Below are 11,921 nucleotides of genomic sequence, written 5' to 3'. Positions count from 1 at the left end.
AGGCATTTCACAGAAGAAGAAACATGAATAGCTAATAAACATGTGAAAACATTCTCAACCTCATTAGTAATCAGGGCAATGCAAATTCAAACCAAAATTGAATATCATTTTACACTCACCAGATTGGCAAAAATTTTAAAGTCTGAAAATATATGTATTACTGAAGATGAAGAACAGCAGGAGCTCTTATATGCTGTTGATAAGAGAATAAATTGGTGACAATCCCTTGGAAAACAATTTGGAATTACCTAGTAGTTTAACATTTGCTTACCTTTCTACCCAACGATCCTACTCTTAGATATTTCCCTAGAGACACACTAGGACAGGTGTGTGAATGTTCATAGTGGTAATATTTGCAAGAGGAAAAAGAAAACTGGAAACATCTCAAATATCCATTCACAGAAGAATGGGTAAATAAATTGTTATGTATGCATAAATGGATTTTACTATGATAGTAAAAAAATGAATGAACTGCAGCCACAAACTTTAACAGAGTTATCTCTCACAAAGAAAATATTGAATGAAAAATACAAGTCACAGGAATATATACAAAATGATGCCATATAGGTAAAAGTGAAAAACTCAGAAAACCAAATAATATTTTCTTCATGGCCACATACATGTATGGTAAAACTATACTAAAATCTTGAGTAATAAATCCAAAAATTAAAATAACAATTACTCCTACCAGAGAGACAAGGGATTGGAATAGAAGTATCTGAATTGCTAACACTCTACTTCTTAAGCTTTATTATTCTATGGACCTATGAATACATTACTTATTTTTCTTCATGTGTATGAAAAATTTCAATGATAATAACAAATGAAAATCTGGGCAAAAATTAAATAAGAATTGAAAATCCAAGCTTATGGGGAAGAAAATTTGATGTTGATCTATAAATATACACATTTGGTTTAAATATATAAATCTTTATGACCTTCACTCTGAACCACATAAAGAATTCACTGGGCCTTGCAAAGTCACAGTTCTTTGAAAAAATAGTTGAATATTTGAATAATGGGGAAAAATCAATTCGGTGTTTCATTTTTAATAGGTAAGAAGTACTTTATTATAATGAACCTGTCAACTTAACTTCTGTACATAAAGGACACAAGATTACTAAAAGTGTGTAGTGTAGTATTTTCCAGAACATGCTCTATGAAACACCAGATGTTAGAGGTCCTGTAATCAAATGTGCTCAGGAAATGCTGGACATATAAGTAAACACCTAATTTGGTTGCTAGATTAGGAATTTTTTCTACTTTAAAAAGTTAATGAAAAACAATTCTCTATGAGAGATGGAGAGAGACTGTAAATGAAGTCTCTTGCAAAGTCTAAGGAATTATGGATGAAATGACATGTCTGACAGTGTCTTTTCCATCCCTTACTCTCTGGTCATAGATGTTCCTTAAAAACTCATGCTTGTTCCTCTTCTCTTTTTGATCCCTATTTGTCCCTGACAATCTATAACCTGATCATTTCAAGATCTCTCTCTATCCAGATCTGACTTGTCCAGACTCATGTTCTACACTCATCTTGGAATTTCCCAAGCTGTGATCCCAGAGGAATCTCAAATTTAACACATCCAAACCAGATTCTGTCATCTCACATCCTAAAATAACTTGGCCTCCGGATTCTCCATTTCCATGGTGGTGTAATCATCCCACCTAGTTTTCAAATTACAAATTCCTTCAGTTTGATTATTTGCTGCATCTTCCTGCATCCATTTTGCTATTTTTAAGGAATGTTTCTTAGCTATGGCCTCTCTTCTCTCTAATCCTTTGTCACACCTTAGTCTTCAGCTTTATGATGTCTTAAATGGGACTTCTGTCTTGTCATTATATCACCAATGTTTCCCAAATGCAGTTCACAATCCATATAGATTATTATCATAAAAATCGTATTAATAAGAAATGAATATGTTATGTTATTTCTCCTATTATGGAGAGTCTGCTGGCACTCCACAGCTTAAAAGATACAATACAAACACACAGACTTAGCAAAGAAGGCCCCTGTGTAGTCCAACATTTCAAAATCTATCTCTTTAGCCTCATTTCCTGCTACTCCATCATATATACCCTATGGTGTGGTTATGTTAAACGCATCATCTCTCTAGTGTGCCAGAGTTTAACATCTCTGCCTTTTATCATATAGTCATCCCTTTGTTGGGAATGCTTTCTCTGTCTTAATCCAACAGGCAGACTCCTACTCATTCTTTAATACCAGGGAATATCACCTTATATCAACACCTTCTCCAGCATGCCCAATAAAAGATGTCACTTCCTTTTCTAAGTTACCAAAAATCTGTTGGTTCTCCATGTATTACCTAACCCATTGTACCCTCTCCTCATCTAAAATTCCAGCCTCCTTGTATTTTCCCATAGCCCACTGGCACTTCGAAGAATCTCATTAAATGTATAAATTAATGAACAGAATTGATGGTACTTCTGTAACATTTCTTACATCAATTTTAGTTGACTTAATTTTGGGTTTAAACTTATTCAGAGTCTTTCTTAAGGTTATGTTATCAAGATTCTTCTCACTTTGGTGTCTTTGTTTAATAAAAAATATTAAGCTCATTAAGATTTATTAGAGATATTTTGCTCTCCTAACAGCTAATTAGCAGTGGCTCTTACCAAGACTTTTCTTTTCCCTTCAGTGACAACAAAGTTTCTAGCTGTGGAATCTCTGATGATTTTCCTTGCTCTCTGCCTCTGAGATAGTGGTTAATTTACTAAAGAAAGTCTGGATTATGCTAAAGCCCAATGCTATCTTACTCCCAGCATTTGTGTACAATAGAAAATGTGACCCTTCCAGGTGAGGGATTACTGAAAAGCATCTAAAGAAAACAACGTATTTCTCTATACTTACAATACTTCTTTTTACACCAAATGTGTGGGTTTTTTCCCCAAACAACCAATTCTCTGACACCTCCTGGGTGGCCTACAAGTCAGTTCAATTCTGAGACTAACTACCCAGAGTTAGCACAGACCCCACAGGTTAAGGTCTCTGTCCCACAAGATTTCCTGCACTTCAGATGCCAATTGCAATTCCAGGCTTCCCATACTTCTGACCAACCAGCTATAAACTGAGAGTGTCTATAACTCCCTCTTTGGGTCCAGTAATTTGCTAGAACAGCTCACAGAATTTAGGAAAACTGTTTACTTAGTACTGCCAGTTTATTATAAAGGATACAACTCAGGAACAGCCAAATGGACAAGAGAGATAGGGTAAGGTATGTGAGAAGGGGCGTGGAGCTTCCATGCCCTCTCTGGGCCTGCCACCCTCCCAGAACCAGCATGTGCTCACCAACTCAGAACCTCTCTGAATCCTGTTGTTTAGGGGTTTTGTGGCAGTTCCATTTAGGTAGGCATGATTAATTAGATCAATGGTCATTGGTGATTGAATTCAATCTTGATTTCCTCTTCACTCCCCTGAGGTCACATGATTAGTTCCCTCGGCAATCAGCCCCTATCCTGAAGCTATATAGGGACCCCAGCCACCAAGCACTCATATCACTTTGGAGATTCCAAAAATCTTAGAACCTCTTGTATCAGGAACTGGGGACTAAGACCAAATATTACAACAAAAGATGTTCCTATCATCCCTATCACTGAGGGATTTTAGGAACTGTCCCAGGGACTAGGGGCAAAGTAAACATTTATTTCTTATTACATCACAACATCATAGTATTTCTTCCTCTGTGCTGATGCAGCCAGAACTAAAGTACTAATCTTGATAGTAGAGTACAGGTGGGATTTCAGGCCCCCATACTCTCAGCATTCACCCAACCTCAGCCCAGGACACTCAAGTAGGGGACAAGTTGCACAGCCATAACCCGTGGCTCTGATTTGACTCAGCAGTCCTGCACCTTATATAGCCTCTTCTTTGCCCCAACCAAACGTAGCATTTGCCTAACTCTCCTTGGAATCTTTTAACATTTCTCTTCAAATACTTAGATGAGCCAAGAGGTCAACACAAATAAGAGTTTTCATAGGCCTATGATGGACTCCAATTAAGATGTGGTTTTTACCCAAAGTTTTAGTGCCCTGCTTCATATGAAGTATGATTTCATTACAAAAATAGCAAGCCTTTCCCAAGCCAATGAGGTATCCCTAAGACATAAACCTAGGGCATGAACATGCTGATATGAATGTAAATGACAGTAACACATAAAATAAATTAGTCAAAGTGTCCAACGGATTTAGGAAATACCTTGAATAAATAGAGGAGACTAAATGGTATTTATTCATTTAATCAACAAATATTTATTGAGCCTCTATTGTATGATGAATATTACTCTAGATCCTGAGAAAATAGAGATGAACCAAATAAACAACATGCATGACATTTGTATTCTAGGAGGAGGAGAAAGACAATAAATTCTTAAAAGTCTCTACTATGTCAGGGGATGATACATATACTCACATCAGATTGGTACTAATTGATCAACACTTATGTGCACATATACTAATTGATCAACACTCATGGGGCATGGGACAGATGGGAGAGGGAAGGAGGGGATGGGTGTGTTCAACCTAATGGGTGAGGTGCACACTGTCTGGGAGATGGGCGCACGTGTAGCTCTGACTCAGGCGGTGCAAAGGCAATATATGTAACCTAAACATTTGTACCCCTGTATTATTCTGAAATTTAAAAAAAAATGCTGTGGAGCAAAGAAAAGTTGGATGAGAAGACTAGGGAATGTCCCAGTGAGGGCTGGGAGCATTTATATTTGATTTAGGGTGGACAGGAGAAAACTTGCTAGGAAGGAAACCAAAGGCCCTGAGCTAGAAATGAGTGTGTGTGTGTGTGTGTGTGTGTGTGTGTGTGTGTGTGTGCCCATTCCTCCTTCCTTCAGTGTTTGTCTCTTTTCAATCAGTTTGAAAGAGGAATTTTGTATCATGAGCATTAACCCTTTAAATTCCACATTACCAACAGTTTTCTCCCTACTTTGTCAATGTATTTTTCCTTTGTGATTATTTTTGTACCAGTGGAATTTTGATCAATTGTACTCAAGCTTATTAATTAATTTGGGGAGAATTGACATGTCTGTAGTCTTCAGTCTTCCCATTTAGTAAAATTGGTAATCCAGTCTTGAAAGTCTTACAAATTTTTATGAAGATTATTATTTAGTATTTTGTTATATTTTTGTTGTTATCATGAATTTAGTATTATTTTGGTACATTATATTTTCTAACTGTTGGTTTTTCTTATAAGAGAAAACTATTAGTTTTTAAATTTATATTTTTTGTATTTAATCATTTTCTCAAACTCTCTAATTTGAATAGTTTTGTATTTCCTTTCACTATTTGTAAATAATTATTTTGTCTAAATATAGGATTTCCGTTTCTTCTCATCATTAGCATTTCATGTCCTAATTCTACTTACTAAAATTTCCAGAACAATGTTAAAAAAAATAACACCATGAACATTTTTCTTGTTCCTGATTTCAATGACATACACCTCTAGAATTTTAACATTACTTGTGATGCTGGCCTTTAGTTTAACAAAAGTGTTCTTTATTAGGTATTGAAGAAGTATCCCTTTTGTCATAAGTTAAAACACTTGGATTGACTGTTGCATTTTGTCAAATTCTTTTTAGCATCTGTTGAAGAAATGACAATGTATTTCTCCTTTAAATGACTGATAGAATGAATTAAATTAATATAGGATCTATCAGAAAAATATCCCAGAGGACACTTTTTCCGTAGGCTGATCCATGGAAAAAATTTAAGGGAGGTGTCAGTGGAGATTATTGTCTGGTCAATAATTTGGGGAAATGCTAGATAGCATATTCTCTTCATGGAGATTCACTAGCTCATTAACATATAAGAAATGCTGAGCAATCCAACAGCTAAGAAATTCAGTTAACTTTGTTAAGCTCTTCATTTCCAAACATTACCTGTCCCGTCTCCTTCATGTAACACCTGTTAGCGTCCCATTGACTTGGGTTCAATCTAACATACTTGAGAAGTGTTATATAAATAGCTTCCCTTATATTAAATCATCCTTGCACTCCTGGAATAGAAACTCCTTGGCCATAGAGTATGGCTTTTTAATTTAGTGCTAAGATCAGTTGGTTAGGTTTTTACTGAGGATTTTTGAGTCTTTAATTATAAATGGGATGGTACTGTCATTTTTTTCTCTACCCCTTTTGGCTCTTTCTTGGATTTCCGTACCAGTGTGTTGCTGGATTGGTAATATGAATTGGGAAATGCTCCATATTTTTCTGGGCTCAGGAACAATTTATGTAGCATGGGAATTATCATAGGATTTTATTTTCTTAATTTGAAATATTTTCTATAAAATAGCCAAAAGAGAAATGAACCCAAACACAGTGCTAACTGGTTGTCAGAGAGCTTGTAATTAAATCCCCCTGTTAGCTTTATGTTTTTTTTACTGATGAGACTTCAAGTGTCTCCATTTTTTTTTCCACTGTGGGTAAACACGATTGCTCTTTGCTCCAGAGGTTTAACAGTGCAGACAGCCTACTCTGCTAAGAAGCAATCACTCCTTGCTCTTGTCACTCCAGTTCACCGCAGAACAGGGAGGCATCGAAGTCAGGTCGGGGAAGCAGGAAATGATAGAATCCCAGGCAGGAGAATCAAACTTCTCCATGAGCATGTTGTCCCTGAGGCTGGGAACAAAGTGAGGTGACAAGCATGAAGGTCTGGAGGGAGGGAGGCAACAGAGCCGGGTGAATTGTGAGGTCTCAAATCCCAAGAAGAGGGTCAAAGAGTATTGATCCTGTTTTTAAAACACTTTCTTTGAAGCAGCATCGAGAGGATGTTGGACATTTACGGTCTGTAAGGGGAGAGATGGGGTGTTAAGTTCACTTTTGAGACCAATCCTTCCCCACGCCACAGAACCCTGTCTTCAGAGAGATGCCATATTATTATAGACAAAATACTTCACGCATCTTCTAAGGACTTAGGCATAAAAACATACAAAGATGTTCATAGGACTTCTTTACTGACACAGGAATTACTCAACATTAAAAAGAAAAATACCTTAGCTGTGCAGTGCCAACCTCAGAGCAGGCACTTTGCTATGGCTTAGTGTTTGGGAATAAGTGCATGGTATTAGTCAAATAGAGGCCTATGTGTTATCTTCCCCTGTTTTTATGCAGTAGAGTACTCCTAGAAGGTTGGACTAAATTAAATTGAGAGAAATGAATCCTTTTTTCTATGTCATACACACACACACACACACACACAAACACACACACAAAATAACTCCGTAGGGGCTAAATGTGATTTTTATCCTTCTTTACTTGACGTATTTCTGAGCATTGAAACTTTAACTTTTACCTCTCCTTATCCTGGTACTCTCAAAGTGTAATAATGGTCTCAGCTATTTCAATATATTATATGAAATTTTTAATATTAACATACTAATATTCAAAAGTATTTTTTCTAAAGAAGCTGATAAGGTACCAGTTTTTTCTATTTGATTCTTCATAAGCTGGGTAGCCTAAAAATAAAAATGATATACTTCTGTCTAAAACAAAAATTGCACATGATACAATTCTTTAACAAAATAGTGGATGTATTTCTTTCAAGATAGAAAAAAAAAAAACTGCTGAGATTCCATATCCCTGAGTTATTCTCTGTAATTTGATGGATGGCAAGATAAAAACCATGTATTATGTGTTCGAGGAAAATAGTGATCAATAGGAAAGTGTTTCCCTCCCTCTCTGTGCCCCTCCCTTCTCTTCAAAGAAGCATATTCCTGTAGATAAATTGTTGGGAGAAACTGGTAGTCCGTCCATCCATCCAAGGATCCCTCCACTTAATAGCTGTAGACTTATTTTTAATGTGCTTATTAAATAGTGCTTTTGCTCTAGTGGTGTACAATATAAAAAATTAATAACAATAACTAAAAGAAGATTTTGGTGGTATGTTGCAGTATGAAATCAGGATTTGAATAGCTGTACTATTTTAACCAACACTGAGTTCTTTGAAGTTTCTTAATTCTCACAAAGCTAAAAAATCACTCCTTACCTTTGATGAGAGAAAAATCTAATTTTCTTATTGCATTGCTTTTTTGAAAGTGATGATGTGGGAAGGTGCGTGCCACGATGAATTGTCGAGGCTGAATCAAACAATATTGATTTTGTGTCTAACCCAGCTTGTACTTTGTCAGTTCCAGCACCTCAGTGGGCAACAAATAAGGCCATTTCCACAATAAAGACAACTGTGACTAGGTAAAAGTATTGGGCAGGGAGATGAGAAAACATATCTTTTGCCATAGCAATGCTTGAGTGTTTTTCTTTCTCTTTTCATTTTGTCCTTTTCCCTGCCTCCCATTTTTGTGAGTTTTCAAAACCATGCCAATATTGCGAAGGGACATCTTGGGTGATAATGATGGTTCCCTGGAACCAGGTTCACTGTTGTCACCAGCCCGGCCACCACCTCGTTACCCTCTGTTAAGGGTGACCACCGATTCCACAGGTGCACAACATGAGAGGATGTGCTAATCTGAGGCTGCACCCAAGCCACCTTGTGATCAGGGTCTTACAGGAGCATGGGGAGCAAAGGAACAGATTTGAAAGACAACATGAAGAAAGAATGAACATGACTCAGTACCTAATGGGGCATGAAGGATTAGAAAGAGGGAAAAGTCAAGAGTGACATCCAACTCCTGGAGAACAATGGCATCACCATCGAAGAAATTGATTAATTAATATAATAAACTAAAATGACTCAGGAGCTATAGCCATCCACTCTCTGACATATCCCTTGGCTGTATTAATATCACCATTAATTCCTGAACCATGAGCAGAAGGAAACAGATGTGGGTTTTTTCCTCTAAAAACGTACAAATCAACAGTTGTACTTTTAAAAACCCCTCAATAAATCTGGGCACCATCCTGAGTGCACAAGTCCTGTTAACAGCATGAGCTCTGCAGAGCTGCTACCGACCAGCCTGGGGTGTGAACGACAACTGCCCTCACGGTCAGTGCTACTCAAAGAAGTGGCAGGTCTGGGGCCATTAAAAAACTGGAAAGTGGCCTTCTGATAAGTAAAGTAACGCTTTTGAGGCTGAACATAATTGAAAGAGCTCTGCGCTGAGGCGGAAGGAAGGAAGCTTTCTTATGGAAGACTAGTATGCAAATGTCACTGTCTGGGCTTTGCTGATTGTGAAACTGGAGGCAGAGGCTGTAAGAGGGGTACACAGAGGCAGCCAAAGGCCCAAGGATGGAGTCTTGCTTGTGTCTGTAGGATGACCTGAGACGTTAATTGCCATGAGATTCCATTAGGTGTGTGCATTACATCTTCAGCATGGTACAAGTGACACTCCCAATTTTCTGAGAATTTACATTGCAGTAAAGGTTTAAGATATTGAAACTAATTTAGTTAAATTGATATTTTCCCTCATGATTTCAGGGATTTAACACTGAATAAGCTTCTTGATGTTGATGTATCTTCTGCCGGCCTCATAAATTACAGAAACACATCTTCCCAACTTTTGGAGCTCTGTCTTCGTTGATTCTCCTTTCTGTGGCATACCCTACGTGGCCAGCCCTTGCTACAATTTGTTATTTATAAAAAGCAGGCAGCACATTTTGGTCCTCCTAGACAAATACAGAATTTGGGCTGAGTTATGGGTCAACTGATTAGGAAAAGGACGTTAAAACCTGAATCTGGAAGTAAATGACTAAAGGCTGTACGTGAGCCTTGTGGAACTTGAACGGTAATTGGGTTGTATCCCTGACATATCCCTGGTGTGAGTCTGTCTGCTACATCCTCATTGAGAAAACATCAGCAAAATGTTTAAAATTCCTCGAGAAAAAAAATATGTTGGCAGTTTCCTACTTAGGAACAGGCTGCATTCCAAAAATTATTCAACTAAGTTGGACAAATTGAGTGTCTACTATGTGCCAGACATAGTTGACTTAGATAGATGGGGCACCTTTGCCAACCAGCATCCCTTTACTGGCAAGTTACCAGTCAGTTTGCAAGTCAGCTATTTATAAATTCGGATACATTTTCCCAAAGAAACAAATTTTAAAATAGTGGTTAGATTCTCAGGCCAATCCTCAGAAGCTAACTTAATTCATAATAAACTGGAACTCAGCATCTAATTAAAATTCTCAAACCTAACTACAACAGTGATTTTTAACCCTGGCTGCTGCACACCACGCTATAATCACCTAGGAAGGCTTTAAAAAAATGTAATAAGTATCAATATCCAGGCTACACTCCCAGGACCACAGCAGTGGTGGGAATGGAGCTTGGGAAAGGGGGGGACTTGGAAGCAATGCTTCTGGGGAGATCAGGGCTGTGACTGGAAGGTAGAGGCCAGGGCTTCCGGGGTTGGAGGCTGGGGTCTGGTTGTTATAGCATTGATAGCTAGAATAGCACCAAAGGATGCCCCTGGGAGAAGGAGCTGGACTGAGGGCTTGCACCCTATGAAAGAGATTTTGGTCTTTTGACAGTAAAGTGTTTTTCAGGAGTAGGAACATGATGGCAAGGTTGGAATATTCAGCTCCAGGAGCACAAGGGTTGGTGCTGCAACCATGGAGAGGGAGCTGATAAGAACTTAATTGTTTAACATCACTCACCAGTTTCCTTTGGTCCAGTTAGTTCATGAGGAATGAAACAAGTTACCTTCAATCTACTTTATTTGGGGGCAAGGCTTTCACAAAATTTTATGCTTCCTATTTCCCTCCTTTTCATCCTCTTGGCACGATTGTGGGCCCTTAAGACTCAGCAGAGGTAAGGGGAAGGAGAGGAGAATGGAGGGAATCCACTAAGAGGGCTCCAAAAATAAGAGCAGGCAGGTAATTCTGTTCATCTCCTGCCAGACTCTAACAGCCTTCAGCACTCAGTAAATCTGATTTCAGGTCACTTCCTTGTAATCCCTGCAGTCAGAATTTTGGGGTACAGAAACATGGGTCTAAAGTGTTATCCTCAACTGGTGAAAGCAAATACGCCTGGCGGAGGATCTCCCTGACTGTTTCACCGGGTTTTTCTCCCTCTTATAGCTGGGCATGGAGATTTCCTTTTCTGACATTCTATGACTTGCAATGTAGGAAAATCTGTGGAGGTATAATGTTTTCATATTTTAAGCAGTGGCTCTCAGATAAGGGGCATTTTCTAAGTTCTTCTCTGTATTTTTTTCTGGAATTTTCTAGAATATATTGTTTTGGCTCTGTGTTCTAGTTTCCTCTTTATGGCATTTTGGCTGCTCTGAATCAACAAAAATACTGTGCTGGAAGAATTCCAGAGACACATGAAAGTCATCTCTTCTGCTTGAAGGAAGGGAATTATTGCTGTTATCTTCTCTCTGAGAGAGATGGTCCTTAAAGTGTTGAAATTTATCTCTTTTCTTGACAGTCATAGATATTCCTGATTTTTTTTTCCTGATGTGGGCAGAATAAATTATTGTGAAAAGAGCAGGGAATTCCTTGGTTCTGCAGATTTCTGGAGGTTCTGGAATGGGGAGGGTGGGCACAGGACTTGTTCCCAGGTACAGATTTACTGTTAGCAACACACACGTAGGTCTTTTCCACATAGATTGTTGGCCAAGCTGTGTAGCAACACCATAAGAAAGACACCATTTCCACAAAAGAAATTCTTCCCCTCACAAAGCAAGGAATTGAGTTCAGTTGGAAAATCTGGATGGACCTCAATGGAATAAGTTTCTCTCAAATCCCATCCCATTTCAAAAATAGAAAGAAAAATGGATTTTGTTTCTTTACAACTGAAATTCCTAGGCAAATTTACTTGGAACAGCATTCTACCCATAGTGGGAAAACAGCTTGTTTAATAGGTAAGAATCCATTAATTTTGACTGTTTCAAGGAAGATTCCATAACCAAGTATTTGACTTTAGGTGTTCTGATGAAGCAGACATAGTCTCTGTTTTAGGAATTTGCCCATACTGGAGAAGAACTAGACCAGCACCTGCCT

The sequence above is a fragment of the Lemur catta genome, chromosome 3 (genome assembly GCF_020740605.2).
Source record: "Lemur catta isolate mLemCat1 chromosome 3, mLemCat1.pri, whole genome shotgun sequence".
In the NCBI taxonomy this organism is placed as follows: Eukaryota; Metazoa; Chordata; class Mammalia; order Primates; family Lemuridae; genus Lemur; species Lemur catta.
The sequence above is the reverse complement of the archived record's forward strand: the minus strand, read 5'-3'. Positions refer to the sequence as shown.